At 37.3% G+C, this 22882-nt stretch overlaps 1 long non-coding RNA gene and 1 pseudogene across 1 annotated transcript in view; both read right to left on the bottom strand.

Annotated features, from left to right (window-relative positions):
* Window positions 1–13772: 13772 nt before the first annotated feature.
* Window positions 13773–22882, bottom strand: part of LOC122200990 — a 52606-nt gene continuing 43496 nt past the window's right edge. The window contains exon 3 of the long non-coding RNA XR_006194032.1: window positions 13773–13840. This is a non-coding gene — a long non-coding RNA (uncharacterized LOC122200990). The remainder of the gene's footprint in view (window positions 13841–22882) is intronic.
* On the bottom strand, window positions 18176–19428 carry LOC122200982 (annotated as a pseudogene).

Below are 22882 nucleotides of genomic sequence, written 5' to 3'. Positions count from 1 at the left end.
TATTGCTGGGTCGTAGGGTAGGTCTATTTTTAAGTTTTTGAGGAACCTCCACACTGTTTTCCAGAGCAGCTGCACCAGTTTGTATTCCCACCAATGATGCAAGAGGGTTCCTGTTTCTCCACATCCTCACCAGCATCTGTTGTTTCCTGAGTTGTTAATTTTAGCCACTTTGACTGGTGTGAGGTTGTATCTCAATGTAGTTTTGATTTGTATTTCCCTGATGATGAGTGATGTTGAGCATCTTTTCGTGGGTCTGTTGGCCACCCGGATGTCTTCTTTGGAAAAGTGTCTATTCATGTCTTCTGCCCGTTTCTTCACTGGATTATTTCTTTTTCGGGTGTTGGGTTTATAAATTCTTTATAGATTTTGGATACTAACCCTTTATCTATTTGCAAATATCTTCTCCCATCCTGTTGGTTGCCTTTTAGTTTTGTTGATCGTTTCCTTTGCAGTGCAGAAGATTTTTATTTTGATGAGGTCCCAATAGCTCATTTTTGCTTGTATTTCCCTTGCCTTCAGAGATATGTTGAGCAAATAATTGTTGCGGCTGAGGTCAAAGAGGTTGCTGCATTTTTCTCCTCTAGGGTTTTGATGGTTTCCTGTCACATATTTAGGTCTCTCATCCATTTTGAGTTTATTTTTATGTATGGTATAAGAAAGTGGTCCAGTTTCATTCTTCTGCACGTTGCTGTACAGTTCTCCCAGCACAATTGGCTAAAGAGACTGTCTTTTTTTCATTGGATACTCAAATATTAGTTGGTCATACATTTGTGGGTCCAATTCTGGAGTCTCTATTCTATTCCATTGGTCTATGTGTCTGTTTTTGTGCCAGTACCATAGTGTTTTCATGATTACAGCTTTGTAATAGAGGCTAAAGTCCAGGATGTGATGCCTCCAGCTTTGGTTTTCTTTTTCAAGATTGCTTTGGCTTTCCAGGGTCTTTTGTGGTTCCATACACATTTTAGGATTTGTTGTTCTAGCTTTGAGAAGAATGCCAGTGCAATTTTGATTGGGATTGCATTGAATGTGTAGATTGCTTTGAGTAGAATTGATATCTTAACAATATTTGTTCTTCTAATCCATGAGCATAGAATGTTTTTCCCTTTCTTTGTGTCTTCTTCAATTTCTTTCATAAGTTTTCCATAGTTTTCAGAGTACAGATCTTTTACATCTTTGGTTAGGTTTATTCCTAGGTATTTTATGCTTCTTGGTGTAAGTGTAAATGGAATCTGTTTCTTGATTTCTCTTTCTGTAGCTTCATTATTGGTGTATAGAAATGCAACTGATTACTGTACATCGATTTTGTATCCTGTCACTTTGCTGAATTCATGTATCAGTTCTAGCAGCTTTTTACTGGAGTCTTTTGAGTTTTCCATGTAGAATCATGTCATCTGCGAAAAGTGAAAGTTTGACATCTTTGCCAATTTGGATGACTTTTATTTCATTCTGCTGTCTGAATGCTGAGGCTAGACTTCCAACATTATGTTAAACAACAGTGGTGAGAGTGGACATCCCTGTCATGTTCCTGATCTCAGGGGAAAAATCTCATATTTTCCCCATTGAGGATGATATTAGCTGTGGGCTTTTCATGTATAGCTTTTATGATGTTAAGGTATGTTCCTTCTACCCCAAGTTTTTTAGGGTTTTTATTAAGAAAGCATAGTGTACTTTGTCAAATGCTTTTACTGCATCTATTGACAGGATTGTATGGTTCTTATCTTTTCTTCTATTAATGTGATGTACCACATTGATTGATTTGCAAATATTGGAACTGCCCTGCAGCCCAGGAATGAATCCCACTTGATCATGGTGAATAATTCTTCTTATATGCTGTTGAATTTGCTTTGCTAGTATCTTGTTGAGAATTTTTTCATCCATGTTCATCAGGGATATTGGCCTGTAATTCTCCTTTTTTGTGGGTTCTCTGGTTTGGGAATCAAGGTAATGCTGGCTTTATAGAATGAGTCTGGAAGCTCTCCTTCCATTTCTATTTTTTGGAACACCTTGATAAGGTTAGGTATTAACTCTGCTTTAAATGTCTGGTAGAATTGCCTTGGGAAGCTATCTGGCCCAGGAGTCTTATTTGTAGCATCTGACTCTTGATTTTGCTCAGGTCATAATCTCATGGACATGCGACAGAGCCTTGTGTCAGACTCTATGCTGAGCATGTAGCTTGCTTGGGATTCTCTGTTTCTCCCTCTGCCCTTCCCCCAGTTGCATGAGCTCTCTCTCAAAAATAAATATATAAATAATAAATAAATAATAAAAATGGCAGATAATAAGTATATCCTTTAATAATACAACAAATTATCAATAATCTAACATAGGTAAGGCAATGTTTACTACATAATCTCATTAAGATAAATGCTTGGGCTTGACAGTCTGGATAATTCCATGTTATTTTTCTGTGTAAATATTTCTTGGAAACAATGGATTATTTTCTTTTTCTTTTATTCTTGTGTATTTTATAATGTTTCTATAGTTAGCATGTATTACTCTTAAAGATGAGAAAGATAAAATCTCAAGAAAAATAAAGAGTATACTTCTGACAAGAAGCAGTTTCCAAACGTACTCTTGGCGGGTAGCCTCTATCAGGAGCAATCTAATTGTAATTCATTCTAATGAAGGCAATTTGTTTTGGGGGGTAACTCAGTAATTCACAGAAAATAAAATCTGATATACATTTTGGTTTGGTGAGGAAATCATACTCAAAAACACCCTCAGTTTCCTTAGAAAAGAGTTAAGTTAGTACTTTGTTAGCATTTATGTTTTGCTAAGGGTAGCAACTAGATTTATTTAAACTCAACTATTCAAGTAAACTCAGCAGTAACCCTTCTGGTGCCATAGCCAAAACTGTTGCAGCTCTGCCTATGCCCTCTTGGCCCTCCCTGAAGGTCATCTGCAACTGTGCTGGACACTTGCATGACCTGCCAACAGCTTCCTGCCTCAAGCACTTACATCTTGGCCTCAGGGCCTTTTCTGGCTACTTGGAGGAATGCTTGGCCTAAGAATAGAGCTGGCTGGCAGTGACTTTGAGTTAATCTTCCATGAGCAACCCTTAAACATGGAGGGGAGACTTTATACCTCACTGTCCTGATCTCAGGATAATCAGAGGCACATTCCACATGGTTTCTCAGAGGGTCATCAGCAGACGTGGGCCCCACAGGAGAAACCTGCTCGCTAATTCCCCCCTCCCCCCAGTTTATTGAGGAATAATTGACATATAACATTGTTTTTATTTGAAGTGTGTAATGTGATGGTTATATATATGTATACACTGTGAAATGTATACAAGACACAATCAAGTTGGTCAACACATCCGTAACCTCACATAGTTAGCTTATTTTTTTTGTTGTTTATTTTATTTTAGAGAGAGAAAGTGAGAGCCTGTGCAAGCAGGGGAGAGGGGCAGAGGGAGAGAGAATCTTAAGCAGACTCCATGGTCAGAGTGGAGCCTGATGCAGGGCTCGATCTCATGGCCCTGGGATCATGACCTGAGCTAAAATCAAAAGTGGGGTGCTCAACGGACTGAGCCACCCAGGTGCCCTATGTAATTACCATATTTTTATTGTTGTGGTGATGAGAATGCTTAAGATCTACTCTCTTAGCAAATTTTAACTGTACAAATAGTATTATTAACTGTAGTCACCATATTGTACATTAGCTCCCCAGAATTTACTCATTTTATCGCTGAAAGTTTGGACCTTTTGACCAGCATCTCTCCATTTCCCCCACACCCCAGCCCCTGGCTACCATCTCTATTTTTATTTCTGCTCACTAATTAGTGTACTTCTTTTTTGTCATTCTTTCTTTTACAATCTCATTTTCTCACTTCTCACTACTTAGATAAAATACTTGCATTCAAATCCTAGGTCAAGATCTGTTTTCTGAAGTGGAATATACCCTAAATTATATTTGCATGCTAGATTTTAGATAATTTGTGGAAGCCAAGGGCTTTTTTCTGTTTACTCTGGAATCCTCGGTACTTAACATATCCCCAGCACATATAAAGATAGGTTATTTTCCTAGTTCTCAAATAGATATGAATTGAAAAGGGAAGAAAGCCACATACTCTTCAGAACAAGGTAGACTGGATTCATTCCTCTAAGAGGTACAACAAAAGTGTTATGAGGAGTGGTCTCTACTTAGACATTCAAAGATTGGCAAAGCCTTCAAGGAGGAGGTGATATTAAATAGGTGTTCAAGGATGTCTAAGATTTTGGCAAGTGGAGAAGAAGGAGGGAAATGACATCTCAGGAAAATAAAAACAATAGCAAAGTCACAAACATGGTGAAGTATATGGATTACTAGAAGAAAATAACAATGTTCTTGGGCTATATGTTGAGCTGCATGAAACAGAAGTTAAGAAAGCAAAATAAACATGTTAGTTCAAGGCAGCCTGGACATTCAAGGAAGCCCTGAAGAATGGAGGAAGAATGTTTCAGAACTATACACATAGAACTATTTTTTTCATGTGACTTCTAAAAAAAAATCTCACCCACGCATTGGCAGTCACTTCCTTTGCTAACATTATTTTCAGAGTCTGACTCACTAATAGAACATTTTTCCTGAAACTCAAGACATTTAGAATTTTTTCTTTCCTTTTCTTTTGTTCCTTAAAGAAGACAACAAAAAGAGACAGGAGCTCCTCTTCTTGCCTGAAATTTCAACATATGTTTATGTCTTATGTTGTCTATTTGATTAGAATTCATTTCTTTAAGCCTTCCTCTTGGAAGCTATCAAGCAGCCCCACTTTTTCCTGAAGGGACTATGCAGTGAGTAGCTCTTCCCCTTATCATATAAAAACATTTGTGGATAGGAAGATACAGGGAGGCCAATGTAATGATCATGGAATATGTAGTTGGGTGGGCCAAGTCCTGGTCTGGAAACCAGAGGACTTGGGCCGTAGTTCTAGATCTGCCTCACTTCAGCCTTTTGGCCTTGGGCAAGTCATTAAAATGTTTACTGTCTTTAAAATGATGTGTTGGACTAGAAGATCTCTAAGATCTCTTCCAGCCTTAAACTCTTAAAAAAATTTTTTTAAATGTTTATTTTTGATAGAGAGAGAGAGTGAGAAGGGGAGGGGGAGAGAGAGACATAGACACAGAATCTGAAGCAAGCTCCAGGGTCTAAGCTGTCAGCACTGAGGCTGACACAGGGCTCAAACCCACTAGCCGTGAGATCGTGACCTGAGCCAGAGTCAGACACTTAATCAACTGAGCCACCCAGTCTCCCCTTCTATCCCTAAACTCTTATGATTAAGTCAAGGTCAGAGGATAAAACCAAGTCTCTTATACATGTCTCACACATATACAAAGTCATTTGGAAGTTGATGATGCTATAACTTTTGAAAAAAATATACAAACATCATTGCCACTAGTTCCTTTAAAAGATCTATTTTCTGATGATTTAATGTAAGCACCATCAATTAAAATAAGCATACCAATGTTCATATAAAATAGTAATTTTCTAAAATGCATCTGATGGCATCAGACCCTGAGGTATATTCCATTAGTTGCTATAAAATAACAGAATTTCATTAAGAAATAAAGCACAAGCAGAGTACTAGATTCTGAATGTATTCTATTTCCCAGTGAAACGTCGGCATTATTAATAGATGGTAGTCTGTTTTGATATCTAGTGTTCTTTAAGATATTATTGCAGCGCAAAACAAGAGGTTAAAAATAATTCGTTGCTCTTATACCCCTACACTCTGGGTAAAAAATAGTAGTCAGAGAGGCAATCACCATTATTTTACTATTAGCTTCTTTTATCATGTACTTTCTAAATCAAGTTTTTTTTTTAATTGGAAAATACTTGAGATTACTCCATGAATGTTTTTCTCCCATCTGACAATGATGGAAAGGTCTTAATTTACAGAAAAATAACTGTGGAAGCAGTGAGCTCAGGAACAGAGAGAGCATGAGGGAGGACGTTCCTTTGCCCAAGGGTAGCTCTGGTTTGAGAGCACTGAACACAGCAGCATTTAAATCTTAACATTTTTTTTTTTTAGAAATCTGAAGTAGAGTGCTGATACTATCAAGGGAACTTGAAGAGGAAAACTGCCATACTCAATAAATATACTTCTTAAAAATCGTATTGGATTTTAGAAACCTTTAGCCTGATTGTTTACTTTTCAGACATCAAACAGTTCAGGGGAATACAAAACAAACTATACTTTGAACCTAATAGTACAATGACAAAATAACTATTTTCTTTCTAAAACATTTGAAAATATGTTCAGGGTATTCTTAAGAAAATTCTAGATCCATAAACATTAAAGTCACAAAAAGGATTCTTGTAAGAAGTGCTAAGGAGACCAGGCAGGAAATGTGAAGAGAGAGAATTGTATCACAATATGCTCACTGTGTCACATAGCTGATGTATGCTTTATGTGCATTAATTTATATAATCCTCACAAACAAGTCTGTAAGGTAGGTATTATCTTTATTTTACAGTTAGTTGAACTGAGGATTCATTAAAGTTAATTAATTAAGTTCCCCAAGATACTGTAGTGTCAGTGTCAGAGATCTCATTCGATTTCAAGAGTTGTGCTCTTTTGAACACCATGCTATTTTTTTTGCATCAGATTATACACCTTAAAGTATAAGAACACATAAAAATATTTGTATTCTAAGAACCAAATTATCATCGTATGATTTTAACACAAACATGGTAACACAAGCATCAGATTATATACCTTAAAGTAAAAGAACATACAAAAACATGTATTTTCCAAGAGCCAAATCATCATTGTATGATTTTAACACAAACATGGTAAAGATCCCAGAACTTGAGGTCAACATTGGTCACCTACTGCATATTTGAGTATTGTAGGGCACACTTAGCAGGCTGGTGGGACCTCACTTTAGTCTGATAGAGGATTTGATACACTTGATGCGAGAGACTGACTACTGCACTATTAGGGTCCTGTGACTGGCCACCAGGAACCTGAGTTCCAAGCCTGTTGCCTATTGACAGGACTAGACTAGGGTAAAGCAAATGAGGCATCAGCCTTGGCAGTTAAATTTAAAGGGCATCCAAAACTCAGTAATTAAGATAAGTAACATTTTTAAGGTTTATTTATTTATGTAGAGAAAGAAAGAGAGACAGAAGCAGAGAGAGAGGGAGAGGGAGAGAGATAATTCTAAGCAATGGGTGCTCTGCTCGTGTGGACCCTAATGTAGGGTTTGAACTCATGGAATTGTGAGATCATGACTTGAGCTGAAACCAAGAGTGGGGTGCTTAACAGACTGAGCCACCCTGGCACCCCAAGATAAATAATATTTTAATGCAATATCTTAAGAAATAAAATTAGCAAATTACAGTCACGGGCCCACAACCTGTTTTTGTAATTAATACGAAGGCTCTGAGTTCCAAACTGATTTAAACAGTGGCCTTTATCTCCCAGGAGTCTGAGGAGGAAGGATCTGACTCTGAGTAAAATCAGAATGGAAGATTATCAGCTGAGGCTGGGCCACTCTGTTTTGGGGGCAAGGGGAGAATATTTCATCTGGTCCTACCTAGCAGGAGTCTCCTACATTCTTAGGGTAGAAATTAGCCTGGGGGTGACCACATGTCTTGGTTTACTGTCTAGGTTTTAGCAGTGAAAAGGCTGCATTCCCCCAAATTCCTCAGTCCTGGGTGAAACATAATGCTTGGTCACTAGAATAGAGGGGATGGAGTTGTACCACTGAAGAATGAGGATGCATGAGTAGTGTACTTGGGGATGACTCTTAGAATTTAACATCGGTGGAAGAAGAGTATTTTAGTCTAAATTTGACTGTTGAAATTAGAGTCACGATAACCTGGGTCGGGTGGGGTCACAAGATGATGTAATTTGTGTGTCTCACGCTATACCAGCCTATACCACTGAATGGCGAACCACAGTTTTGGTGGTTTCTTTGGCAGATATCCTCACCTGCTGTGTTTGGACCTCCAGCTCACTTCAGAACCTGTTCTACTTATTACTGGAGTCCGTAGGAGGTATTGCACCTATGATACTGAGCAAGTCCTTTTGGACTTTATTGTTTGACATGGACATTGGTGATCATTGTGATTGAGGGTTTGGGATTTCTGAAGCAGCCATGATCAACACTTCCTGCAGGGATGGCCTCCTGCTCTATTGTCATGTTCACTGAATGAAGATTTGCTTCCCAAGGCTCTCTTCTTTTCCATGAATTCCCTGTACCATTCCCCCCAACACTCCCAAGTTAGATCTGAATGGAAGTCTAATGACTTCCTAATCAGAGGTAAAGTTATTGAAAACCTGGAGAAGTATCATTTCAGGGGCCTTCGAGAAGCTCTGAACTAATTCTATGTTATTTTTCTTAAAGTAGACCCCTGCGTCCATGCTATGGACTCCGTTGTACTCTGTCCAAATTCATATGTTGAAGGTTTAACCTCAAATGTGACTATATTTTTATAGACAGGGCCTTTAGGAGATAACTAAGGTTAAACAAATCCATAATGCTGGGATCCTAGCTCAATAGAATTGGTGGTCTAATAAGAAGAGGAAGAGAGAAAATTAACTCCTCTCTCTCTCTGCCACGGCCTTTCTCCCTCTATCTCTCTCAACACGCAAACATCAAGGAGAGGCCACATGAGGATACAGTGATAAGGCAGCCATCTGTAAGTCAGGATGAGAGCTCTCACCAGAACCCAACCATGCTGGCACCCTGATCTTAGACTTCCAGCTTCCAACATAGTGAGAAAATAAATTTTTGTCAGTTAAGCCATCCAGTCTATGGTATTTTGTTATGGCAGTCTGAGCAGACTAAGAAAATCCATTTGTCCATAAATCTGCATTGGACCATTAGGAATGAAAATTGGAACCTTCTTCCATGCATCTATCAACCTCAAATTATAGCAATAACTTATGACCTGGAGAGGCGATTATTAACACAGAGATGTAAATACATACCAGTCTGGAGAACTGACAGCAACTTAGCTTCTAGGAAGCTTTTGTTGTGAGCACTGAAAGTGACCACTGAAAGACAATGAAGGCCATGAGGTGGGAAGGAGAAAGAGCTCCATTTGTTTGAGCTAAGGGAAACATATCTTGAACAGGGGAAAAGCATAGTAAAGTCGTTAAAAGCATAGCTCTGGACTCAATACATAGATCCACTCACTTGTATCTAAGTGTAAAAATGAACACAACTTACTTTGCCTCAGTTCTTCATCTATAATATGGAGAAAACAGTATTACTACCTATATCATAGAGTTGTAAGAAAACAAATTTAAGAAAATGTGCAAAGCATTTAGAACAATGACTGTTGCTCTATCCAGTAAATGCTCAACAAACATTACCCATTTCACTTATAATAAGTTTCTATTGTTCCTCAAATGAAGGACATTCTTATTCATCCAGTTGTACAAACTCTTGACTAACTCTTGCATCTGGCAACCATATCCAATGCATTACTTTGTCTTGCCAATTTCGTCTTCTAAATATTCAATTAATTGACTTCTTTCCATCTCCACTATAGGGGGCAGGTTTTCTCTGGGAAATAAAGTAGTTTTCCTAGCCTCCTAGGGAGGAAAGAGTGGCTAAAAAGTTCTGCAACAGACTTAGATCTGCACCATTTACTGCAGTAGCCTCCTAATTCATCTACCTTTGCCCCTCCCTCCCAACCATAGGCTCTCCACACTTCAGGACCAGTGGTTTTTTTCAAAAGGCAAATCTAATCATATTAGTCTTTTCTCTCCACACTGCTTCTCCAGCTTAAACTCCTTCACTGACTTCTCTGCATTTAAGGTGAAAATCAAGCCTGATCTTTACCAACCACTCCTTTCCCCTTCAACTATTCTCTGCACAGCTCCCCTCCTATCCCAGCTATTTCGATTTTCTTTCTTTCCCAGATGTGATCATTTCCCTCTAACAACAGGATCATTGCAAATAGTTTTCTGTCTGTCCTTAATACTCCCCCTGACCTTGTGCCCCCTCCCTTACCTGGTTAACTCCAGGTGATACATCGTAACTCAGCTCAAGCATTCCTTCCTTAGGGATACCCATCTTAACTGCAGCTCTTCCCCTTTTCCAAATTTAGGTAAGATTTCTTTGTTATTTGCTCAATTGCGTTTCCCAGATTGTAAAGTACAGGAAAGACCATGTCTACATTTGTTCACCATTATACCCACAGTGCCTAGCAGAGTGCTTGGTTCATATGTGATACTCGTTAATATCTTAATTAATATCTGTTGAATGAAATTAAGGAATGACCAGTGGGGTAGGGTTCCATCTATTTTGCTGTTTGCTGTCTTTACTCTTACTCTGACACATGCTTTTTTTATTCTTTCAGGACAGTGCGGCCTGAGAAAAATGGGTTATGAGTGTTATCATTTTTCCTGTCACATTAAATTATCCATATTCATTGAAATATTCAAACCTACCTATCATTATTTAACAAACTTTACTTGAAGGCCTGAATGCAAGGAAATGTGTCCAAACAGCTTTTTAGGGCATAAACACAGTTATACTTTCTCTACGTTGAGTCTTGGACCCAGAGTCGTTAATTTAAAACTCAGCTTCACTTTCAGGATTCTTGGAGCTACAAACATCCCAATCATCTAAAAACACCAATCTTGAAGAATTCAGAAAATAATGTCTGCAACTAAACATAGCTTTGATTGGTATGTACCCCCTTTTTTCCCTGTAGCTCTGAGAAAAAGGAAAGGTGTAATTTACTGAGAAGCACTTAGAAAAACATTTATTAAAGGGAAAATATATGATTTTACCCTATAAGATATTATGATACAGATAAAGCTTGTTCGCACATGTAGATATAGAGCCTTAAGGAATTATTTTGATCAGATTGTCTTAGCTGGTCATTGTAAAACTGAGTTTCAGAACTATAGGACCTTTACTTCAAAGTCCATGTTTCTGGTATGACATATTGTTTCTGCCTTTAGGCTTGACAAGATCATGTCTACTGCCACCTGGCCAGGAGGTAGTCAATACCCTATAAGACAGTGGCTTAGGTACTATACAAGCTCTAGATTCCTTCCTTCTTTTGCTCCTCCTTTCCTTTCTCCTTCCCTCTCTTCCTTTCTTCTCCTTTCTAGAAGGAATTATTTGAGTTGGTTAAGGTGCGTTTTCTCTCTCTTGCCCATCATTTAGCTGTTCATTTTTTTCATATATGATTTTTAAATGTTATCGAGAGTTACATGACATTAAGACATACTTGGTAATTACGTGGATTTAATTCTTCATGCTTTTTTAAAAATTCCACTAGTATTCTAATTCTTTAATATTGAAATAGTTTTCTACCTCCTCCCACCCTCAAACTCTGAATAAAAGTTGCATGTGTGGGCACTTCAATCTTCTACACATGAACCCTTCCATCTATTGATTTATTTAATTCTACTCCTAGAGTAAGATACGAATGTATTACAATTCAGGTAAGTAATGATTTCATTGTTCCCTTCTCATACAATTTACTGAGGATTGGCACATCTTAGAGGAAATTGCAAAGACCAGAATTGGATTGAAGTGCAGCTATTACACTTCTATGTACAGACAACTTCCCAATAACAGTCTAAAATAGTTTTCCCACAGTGTCTCGTGAACTCACCTGCAATTTTTCTCATTGCTCTGGGGTGTAATTGAGCTGAATTAGGAGACTTACACTCAACAGACTGCCTCTTAAAACAGCTTAGTTAAAATTACTTTTAAGATACAGAAAATGGCCTGAATCTTCGTATATACATATATGACATCGATTTTCTAAACTCTATAATTTTTATTCCACATTGATCAGCTTCACATATCTTCTGGGATTCATTTGATATTGAATTGGTTGGTTTTCCCAAGCATTGAAAATTACATATAAAATCTTAAATCTGAATTGAAATATATTCTTATCTTACTTATTATTATCTTTACATTATTACCAGCCATGGTAATATACTGAGATATAATTCAGTTTGTTTATGACTGTGCCAATAGCTCTATCTATATGTATAAATGGATATACCTAAATTCAGTTTGTTTTAAACAATCCAATTTGCTAAACTGCAAAAATGGAATGAATTATTCTCATGTTTATGGGTATGTAGGCAGTGGGGGGTGGGGAAAAATAGTAATCTTACTGGTCATTATGGATTGTATGACAGATAAAGTGAAATTTTACTGATTTTACAAATATTAACTGAGAACCTCACGGGCCCCAGTTATTATAGGAGGCTCTGGGGTTACAGAGATGAAAAAAAAAAATAATGTTTATTTATTTATTTTTGAGAGACACAGAGAGCGGCAGAGAGAGAGGGAGACAGAAAATCCCAAGCAGGCTCTGCACTGTCAGTGCAGAGCCCAACGTGGGGCTCAAACTCATGAACCATGAGATCATGACGTGAGCCGAAATTGAGTGGGACACTTAACTGACTGACCCACTCAGGTACCCCACAGAGATGAAAATTCTTTTTAGAAGCTGCATTTTTAAATCTTATTTTCTTTCAGAGAGAGAGAGAACACACATGAGTTGGGGAGAGGGGGAAAGAGAGAGAGAGAGAGAGAGAGAGAGAGAGAGAGAGAGAGAGAACCTTAAGTAGGCTCCATGTGGAGCCAGCTGTGGGGTGTGATTGTATGCCCCTGGAATTAGGACCTGAGCTGAATTCAAGAGTCAGATGCTCAACCAACTGAGCCACCCAGGCGCCCCCCTGAGCACTCATTTCTTAAGAAGATAACCATGCAAATGAAGAGAACCAAGTATGATGGCTATTTTAGTAAGCTTTTGTACAAAATAACTGGGAAATAAAAAAGAGATTACCTAATCCTATCTAACTTGGGGCTTTTAAGTTTTCCTACATTTTCACTTCTATAAAAAACACTTCAGTAACAAAATTTGGGGGAAAAAAAACAACCAAAAACCCTCCTCTCCATTTTAGCTTAGAATAAATTCCTAAAAAAATGGAATTACTAAAGTTAAAGTCATGAAAACTTTCAAGGTCCTTGATCGATACTGCAAATTGCTTTCTTGACAGAATGCTTAATTTAGACATTCACCAGCAATTTCACAGAGTGCCCATTTCACTATTCTACCACTAGGGTAGTAGTCTGTTCTTTTTAAAATTAACCTCTCCATTCCCTTCAGCAGAGATAACCAATGACACACATTTCTTTGTATTCCTTTCCAGGATTACACTATCTGTATTTATGATAGTTTTGTGATACATGGAAATGTATTTAATTTTATAAACACAAATTCATTATACAGTCAACTATGCTAATATTTCTCATGATTTTTTTTGCTGATGTTTTCAAGATACCCCACTTTTTATTTTCCTCTATTCTTTATTATTGATTGACTGGTTAATATGGTCATTGTGGTCAAAGAAGAACTATATTAATCTTGAAAACTGGCAGAAGGAAACTCTCTAGTGTTTGTGTTTACCCGTTTCATTTAACTCTTTTCAAGGGAACCTGAGGGATGGCCCAGACACAGCATAAGCCTTGGGATTTCTAAACAAAGGGGAAATAGTAAACTTGACCTCCTCTGAGGAAAACACATCAGAAAATATGTCTGTCTACTGCTTAGAGGTTTGGAAAATGATGATGATTCTATTCACTGCCATTAAAGAAGATAGCATTTCCAGCAAAGGGAGTGTGTGTATATGGGTGGTAGAACAGGAGAAGTGGGTAAATCAAAATAAAGCAAACTAGTTGTAGAGGCGAAATAAGAATATACAGAAATACAATACATTTCAGGGCTCTTTCGTTGAACTGAACCAATTAACGGCCCCTACTTACCAAAGAATGCAAGCTCTCTCAAATGTCCTCTTTATACTAGATTCTTCAGCGACATGATCTTCTATTATACACAGAAGTGCATCCATAGAAACCTGCCACAGTGAAGGAGGGTTGTTTTCTCTTTGTTCATTCTTCTTACAACATCCTTTTAAGTTATTTTGACATCCAGCTACTTAAAAGTAGAATCCTAAACAAAATAATTTAATGCCAGATCTATAGGATGTCAGAATTTGGGTAAAATGAATAAAAAATTTATTACCCAAATGTGCTATAAAACAGCACAATGATGTATTACAGAAGGTGTTAGAAAATAATTACAGCTGTTCAAAAAAAAATCTTGCCCTAAAGATCAGATAGTCTGAATTTTTAAAAATAATCCTGGTGGAACCAGTTTATGTTTTATTAAAATTTCTGAGAAAAAAAATCTAAACCCTTCCTAGTGCAAACCTGGCAAAATACTAAATAGCTTTATCTGCTAAATATAAATTTAATTCAGTGAAACAAACCCTGAGCCGAGGAAGAAATTTTGATGGAGGAAAGCCTACTTTCTCTTATGTCTTAGAGGTAAATGTAAGATCCCTGCCTGGGATAAGCAGTAAGAGACTACAACACCACACTGTTCTTTGTGATGAAAGAAAAGCAGTGAACACCTTTTCACCTCCATTTCTTTGACTTCAACTTGGGAAAGACGGAGTTGATTTTTAAATTACGTGATCTGTGACTTGGGTTTACCCTGTTCTCCTCTTCTTTGTAATGAAATAGAATGAGGACTCATTAGGTTTTCTCTCTTGTTAACAGTAATTTTCTTTGGGCAGCTGGACGAAGGACATAAAGGGAAAGAAAAGGCTTTCCCTGCGGAATAACAATTTAGAGGGACTTTGATGGGGAGCGAGGATAAAACCTGGAGAGAAACTACAACCTCCAGGGAGCAGCTGTGAGAACAAGTTCAGGGTATGTGGGAGAGGGCCTCCTGCTTTTCAAAGCTGATGATAGCCATAAAAGAGGGAAGAGGCTGAAGGAGAAGGGTAAATGGCGGGATACCAAATGTGTTCTACCAGTAACATGTAACACAAGGTAGTCAATTATTCATGGAAATAATCATAGGCATCAGAACAAAAATTGAAGTCATGGCTTTTAAAATGTATGGAAAGTTTTTTTGAAAGTTTTGGTAAGAGTCACGAGTTTTAAGTAAGATATTTTTAGGTATTTTAGTAAGGTATTTTTGAAGATGTTATTTTCTAACTTCCTTTCCTGGTACTCTCCCAAGACTCACCCCTCTCCACACACAAGGGCCTGGTTGCTCTGTCAAACAGGACAAGAAAGTTCCACCTTTGGTCTTTGGCACTAAGTATTCCCTTTCATGGAAAGTTCTTTTCTAGATATTCTCCTGAGTAATTCCCTCGCCCTTCAAGTCTTTATTCAAAAGTCGCTTCCTCATGGAGACCTACCCAATTAGATGGTGTACCCAGCCTCTCCTTCCACCTAGATTGCAACCCCTTCCTCAAAACTCTCTCCATTTCCTTTCCTTTCTCTGTCCATTTTTTCCCCATAGGATTTACCATCTTCTAACATGCTTGTGAATATTACTTTTTTTCAATATTTATTATTCATTGTCTTCTGCCTCCTCCACCCCCCACCTCCTACCTCCAGATAGAATGCTAAGCTCCAAGAGGGCAAGGATCTTTGTTTCTTTTAATGGATGTGTCCAAAACACCTAGTATAGTGCCTGACATGTGAAAGGTATAAAGGCATTTAATTAGTATTTGTTAAATGAATAAACAAAAACTTATGTAATCCACATGAATTGTGAAGTGCATATAACCTAAGGAAGATAATAGAGCTTCTCGGCCTTTTGCCTAAGATCAAGTGTAGGAAGACAACAGAGAAATGTTCACATACATCTGCTTTTTGCTGTTGTTGGGAGATACAGAAACAGGAAGCCAAATAGACACTAAGGCGCTTGTTTTGTTTCCTGGGAGAAGAACCACCTAGAAACTGGTCCTTTTTACTATCCAGTTTACAGTATTTCCTGAGATTAATAATATCTTGCATTTGAGTGATGACTCTAAATTTTTTCTTAAAGGTCTGTGTTATATGTTAGCTCACTTTAATCCCTATTTTGCAATAAAACTAAAGCTCAGAGAGGCAAAAACTTGCTCAATGTGTTACATTCAGCAAATGTGACTTCACATTTGGGTATCGAGGCTAATTCCACAAGCTGTCTTCACAGAGAGAAGACAAAGGATTACTCCACTGAGAGGATGAAAGACAAAAGACTGGCGTGTGTGTGTGTGTGTGTGTGAGAGAGAGAGAGAGAGAGACAGAGAGAGAGAGAGACACATGGTGTGATGTCTGTCGGTAGAGTAAGAGGACAAGAACAGAGACAAATTGTCGGAATTAAAGAACATCGCCGTTGACAATGACCTACATTTGTTGTTCAGTATTCAAAACATGTTTTAAAAGGTTAAAATGATGTCTAAAATATATTTCACAGTGCTCATTTATGCCTTGAACGCCATAAAATTTAGACTTTGTGAGGGGATTTATTATTCTTTTCATTGTTTCTTATCATGTAACTATAACTCATTTAGAAAATTAAGGTCAATACTGAAATTTTGTCATTGTTTTTCAATAGTTGTTAGCTCTCCAGCTATGAATTCTCCGTATTAGACAGCAATTTTTGCTTTTTGTTATGAGTATTTATCAGATACTTTATTTCTGGGATACACAGCTGTTAACTGCAAAACTATTCTTTTAAGTGTCAACGTTCAATCATTTAGCCCTTTTATTTCTATTTTTTCCCCTAGCAGCTGTTCTATTGATTGTCTAGAAATGGTCCCTTCTATGTTTAAAATTAAAACAGGAAGAGCAAAATAAAAACTTTATATGTAAAAAAAAGGACGGTAAAATCATAGGAACCCAAGTGTTGTGCTCCAAGAAACTGAAATGTATTTGCCCTATAAACATGCCCCCCCCCACATTTGGAATGCACATATACACACTTAATTAAAGTTGGCCTTATTGAAATAATTCAGGAAAAGTATCAAATACATTAAGTGAACACTAGGTGTTTATTACTCTGCTAAATAATGAAACATAGTTTCAGGAAGTGGATAAGCTGTTATTACCCTCATTTTACAGTTGAAACTCAAGCTCAGGGAAGTTGAATAACCTAGTCAAGGTTTCACAGCCAGGAAACTGCAGGGATGAGATTGGAACTGAGTTTTGTCTTGATTTCAAAAAGCTGTGTTCTCTTCTCCTTTTATCTCCTTTTCTCCTGAACTATATCAGACATACAAAAACTGTACAGAGAAAAATGAAACCCTAGGTACCCATCTGCCAACTCAAGAAATAGAAATTATATATATAGTTGGACCCCTAATTATATTTGCCAATCTTGTGCTGCCTCTTTTACTTCTGAATCCTGAATTGGTATTTTTCATTTCCATTTACGTCTTTACATGTTTACTACATATATATGTGTCTCTAAACAATATTTAGTGTTATTTGACACTAATGTTAATTTTTACTAATATATAGACATATTTATATATGTATTTATGCATATATACCCATGCACATACACATGTGAATACATATGTATATATGTCTATATACTGATATAAGTGTGCAACTATATGCATATCTGTATATATATGATGAGATATACATGTATATGCATATGTTTCACATATATGCTTAATGATGTTACAGGAAAAGTCCATCTGAATAATTGGAACAAGAATTGGTGTGAATTTTGTCAAAAATCTTTTGATATCAATGAAGATGATCATATGATACTTCTCTAATTTTATAATGTAATGGATTTTTATTTATTGCTTTTCTATTATTCAAGTATCTTTGATTTTGTGGACTATATCTTGGTGATGATGTATCATTTTTGAATCCACTTTTGGATTTTAATTGCTTAACTTTAGTAATTTATTGTTAATTCAATTTATTTAAACTCAAAAATATTCACCCATTTCTCCCACTTCCTAACCTCCATCTCTGACAACCACCAATCTGTTCTCTGTATCTCTGAGCTTGTTTTGTTTGCTTGTTTGTTTAAGTTTCCATGAGTAAGAGAGATCACATGGTGTTTGTCTCTCTGATTTATTTCACTTAGCATAATGCCTATTAGGTCCACCCATATTGTTACAAATAGCAAGTTTTCACTCTTTTCATAACTGAATATTATTGTGTTTAAATAAAGAACCACACGTTCTTTATTCATCCATCGATGGACACAGGTTGTTTCCATGTCTTAGCTATTGTAAAGAACTCTGCAGTGAACACAGAGGTGTCATATGCCAATACGATACTGTTTGGATCTTTTCTTCCCCCTCACTACCTTTTTATCAGATATTTATCCAAAATTAGCTGTTAAAAATGATTGGGCATTTATGGAATAAACAAATTTAAGTTTACGCAGCAGGTTTCTTTTCTTCTGTGGTGTGTGGGTTTCTTTTCTGCAGGCTTTTTCTCAGCTGCTGGTTTCTTGGTAGCTGCAACTTTTTTTCCCCCAGAGGCTTCCTCTGCTTCTTCCTTTCCCTTCCCTTTCCCTTTCGCCTTCCCTTCCCTTTCCGTCCTTTCCTTTCTTCCCTGTCACAGGCTCCCTTCTCATCTGATTTGGCTTCTAATGCTGCAGCTGCCTCATCCATCTGGAGTCTGTGATTCTTGCTCTGGTAAAGAACGGTGTTCTGGCTTGCAGTCTTCACATATGGGTTTAGCTTCAACACAATTCTCAGCTTTTTCAGCGGATTCTTCTTTAGGACTGTGATGAGTCCTCTTGTGTGGTGCTCGGAGGTCTCTTTGGATTTCTGGGCTTTACAAGATTCTGGTAACGTCTGTACTGAGCAACTTGTGCATGAGAAGGCTGTAGTTGATCTTGAGGCAGGCAGCTTTATGTCAAGTGCCATGCAGATTATGTAACCTATGGGAAGCACTTTCAGTCCAAATGCAGAAATGTCCCACATGCTCACCAGGAACAAGTTCCAAAATGTTCGGTTTGCTTGCATTAAGTAATTCCAGGGATGTTTCTGAAGGTGTTGATGATATGGTGTCCCTCATTATAGATGAGGCAGGGTCCTCTGTGATGGATACAACAACAGCTTCTCATTTTGCCCCTGCCAGCTCTCATTTGCTGAGAGGCACAGAACTTTTTGCTATCACTCCAGGCCTTAAGTTTCTTAAGAAGCAAAACAACCTGCTTGGTCTTATCATAGCCTTCAACTGTACCTTCAACCACCAAAAATGGTCCAGGAGTTCCCTCAGTAGGATGACATGAAGACATGACCAGAGCTGGGAAGGCCGAGGCAGCGGGGGAAGAGCAGATGGCATATCACTTGTGTGTTGTGTTCACCATGCAGTGACAATGGCACCAGGTTTTGGTTTGTGCAAACATGCAGCCCCCACCACGTTTCCAAAAGTACCTTGGCCAGAACTGTGAATCCCACTGTGGCGGGCAACGTGAACCCCACGCCTCAGCACTGGTTGGATGGCCTGCTAATTCACTGACCGCATAGGGCTGTCCGTTGTTTTTGCACAAGATGGTGTGAGCAAAGTTCACAATACCTGGTCAAATGGGAGTCCTGAACATGCCAGGCAAAGTGGCATTTTTGCCAGATGACTCCCCTTTTTCAGAGTACGTTGATATCAGTGGGCACGCACACGCCATGGCAGGAAGAGAAGGTGGTCATGCTCCTCTCAACCTTAGTACCTCCTACAGGAAAAGTTGTTTTGATTTTTTTTTTAATTTTTCAAATGGGTTTTCTTGTTTTCTTTGGATAAATACCCAGAAGTGAAATTGCTGGATCATATGGTAGTTCTATTTTGAATTTTTTGAGAAACCTCCATACTGTTTTCCCTAGTGGCTGCCCCAATTTACCTTCTCAGCAACAGTGCTTCCCTTTTCTCTATGTCTTCACCAACACTTATTATTTCTGGTCTTGTGGATAATAGCCATTCGAACAGGTGTGTGGTGATTGTGGTTTTGATTTGCATTTCTCTGATGATTAAAGATATAGACCATCTTTTCATGTACCTGTTGACCATTCTGTATGACTTCTTTAGAAGAATGTCTACTCAGTTCTTCTCATTTTTAACTGGATTTTTTTTTTTTTTTTTTTTTTTTTTTTTGCTATTTAGTTGTATGTGTTCTTTATATATTTTGGATCTAACCTCTTATCAGATATATGGTTTGCAAATATTTTCTCCCATTCATTAGGTTGCATTTTCATTTGGTTGATGGTTTCCTTTGCTGTGCAGAAGTTTATAGTTTGATGTAGTCTCACGTGTTTATTTTTGCTTCTGATTCAAAAAATCATCCCAAGACCTATGTCAAGTTGCTTACTGCCTGTGTTTTCTCCAAGGAGTTTTATGGTTTTAGGTCTTACATTCAAGGTTTTAACCCATTTTGAGATCACTTTTGCATATGTTGTAAGATTGTGGCCCAATTTCAGTCTTTTGCATGTGGCTGTCCAATATTCCCAACACTTTTTTGGTGAAAGAAACTGTCCTTTCTGCATTGTATATTCTTGACTCCTCTGTCGTAAATTAATTGACTATATATGCATGGATTTATTTCTGGGCTCTCTATTCTGTTCTATTGATCTATGTGTCTATTTTTATGCCAATACCATATTGTTTTGATTGCTACAGCTTTGTAATATAGTTTGAAATCAGGAAGCACGATGCCTTCAGCTTTGTTCTTTTTTCTCAAGATTGCTTTGACCATTTGGAGTCTTTTGTGGTTCCATACCAATTTTTAGGATTGTTTGTTCTATTTCTGTGAAAAAGAACAAAGGAATTTTGATAGAGATTGCACTGAATCCTAAATTGCTTTAGGTAGTACAGATATTTTTAACTATTAATTCTTCCAATGCACGAGAATGGAATACCTTCCTACTTATTTTTGTAACCTTAGATTTCTTTCACCAATATCTTATAGTTTTCAGTGTATAGGACTTCCACCTCCTTGTCTAAATTTATTCCTAGGTGTTTTATTCCTTTTGATGAAATTGTAAATGGGTTTTCTTAATTTCTTTTTCTGATAGTTTGCTGTTTGCAGAAACACAACAAGTTTTCATGTATTGGTTTTGTATCCTAAAACTTAACTGAATTTATTAATTCTAACAGTTTTTTGGCAGAGTGTTTAAGGTTTTCTGTATATAGTATCATGTCATCTGCAAATAGTGACAATTTTACTTCTCATTTTCCAATTTTGATGCCTTTTATTTCTTTTTATTGCCTACTTGCTTTGGCTAGGACTGCCAACACTCTGTTGAATAAAAGTGGTGAGAATGGGCATCCTTGTCTTATTCCTGATCCAATGTTGAATATGACGTTAGCTATGGGCCTGCCATATATGGCCTTTAATATGTTGAGATATGTTTCCTCTATACCAGCTTTGTTAAGAGTTTTTATCATAAACAGATGTTGAATTTTGTCAAATGCTTTTTCTGCCTCTAATGACATGATCATATAATTTTTATCCTTCATTTTGTTAATGTGGTATATGACATTGATTCATTTGCAGATGTTGAACCATCCTTGGATCCCTGAAATAAATCCAACTTGATCATGGGGTATGATCCTTTTAATGTATTGTTGAATTTGGTTTGCTAACATTTTGTTGGGGGCTTTTGCATCGATGTCATCAGGGATATTGGCTTATCATTTTCTTTTCTTGTGACAATTTTGTCTGGTTTTGGTATCAGGATAATGCTGGGCTTGTAAATGAGTTTGGTAGAGTTTCTTCCTCCTCTATTTTTTTCTATCAAATCTAAACTTTATTCAAGATTTATGCCTGGGTGGCTCAGTCAATGAAGCATCTGACTTTAGCTCAGGTCATGATTTCACGGTCCACGTCGGACTCCGGGCTGACCACTCAGAACCTGGACCCTGCTTCAGATTCTGTATCTCCCATGTTCTCTTCCCTTCCCCTGCTCGTGCTTTCTCTCTCTCTCTCTCTCTCTCTCTCTCTCTCTGTCTCTCAAAAATAAATAAACATTAACAAAATTTAAAAAAAGATTTATGCATTGATATTTAAAAGTAACATTGGTCAGGGCCAATAATACAGGACAACTTTCTTTCCCCTTCCTTCCTTCCTTGCTTCTTCCTTCCTTCCTTCCTTCCTTGCTTCCTTCCTTCTTCCTTCCTTCCTTCCCCTACTTACTTACTTTTCTGTTTAGGTTTTCCTGGACTTTGCAGTTAATTTGAATGCAAACTCTAAACCAGGATAAAGGCACATTTGGTGAGTAAATTGTATGTGTTCCTTCTTTCACAAGGATCTTCAAGGGTCAGTTTTATGAACTGGCATCCCTTTAATTTCCTATATTATGCATGCCAAGGCCTTGTCTCATACACTTACATATTTTTTAAGACCCAAGTCTCATGGTTACTGAGCTAAATTTAGTGTGTGAACATGTTTATTATAAACAACATGGCATCTGGCATCCTCCCAACTAAGTAATCTGAAAGACAGGGAGCAACCAAGGTGGAAGCTGCAGTGTCTTTCATAACGGAATCTCAGAAGTGACATACCATTACTTCTTCCATATTCTACGCTAGTAGACCAACTTTAGTATAATATGGGATGGGATTACATAAGGGTGGTAACACCATGGGGTGGGGCTCATTTAGAGGTATCGTAGATGCTGGCTACTAGCATACATATCACACTTAAAACCTATTAAATCTAGTCTATACTGATATTTCATGACAGCAATGTATTCCCAGCACCCTGGACAATAGTGGACAGATGGTAGGCTCTTAATAATTTTCAATAATTTATTAAGTAATTTTATATTGTCACGGATATATTATAGCAGAGATGGTGGGTTTTAGGTTTTTCTAGGAGGATTTACAGAAGAAAGATATTTTGGCTGCCATAATTTGGTAAAGAGAAGTTAAAGGTACCTAAATACTATGTATATGTGAATCTTCAACATTACTTTAAAATTTTATATTACACAAAGAGAGAAGTTCAAGAGAATGAGCACTTAAAATTGTGTTTCAATTTTTACTGTTAGATCTATTGTTATTTTGAAATTACTTAAGGTTTGCCATAGGATAAAGGTTTGCTATAGGATAAAGTATCCTAAAGGATAAAGTATTATCCCCCCAAATAC

Source organism: Panthera leo, chromosome A1 (genome assembly GCF_018350215.1).
Source record: "Panthera leo isolate Ple1 chromosome A1, P.leo_Ple1_pat1.1, whole genome shotgun sequence".
NCBI classification, from domain to species: Eukaryota; Metazoa; Chordata; class Mammalia; order Carnivora; family Felidae; genus Panthera; species Panthera leo.
This window is presented reverse-complemented; position numbering and strand designations above follow the sequence as displayed.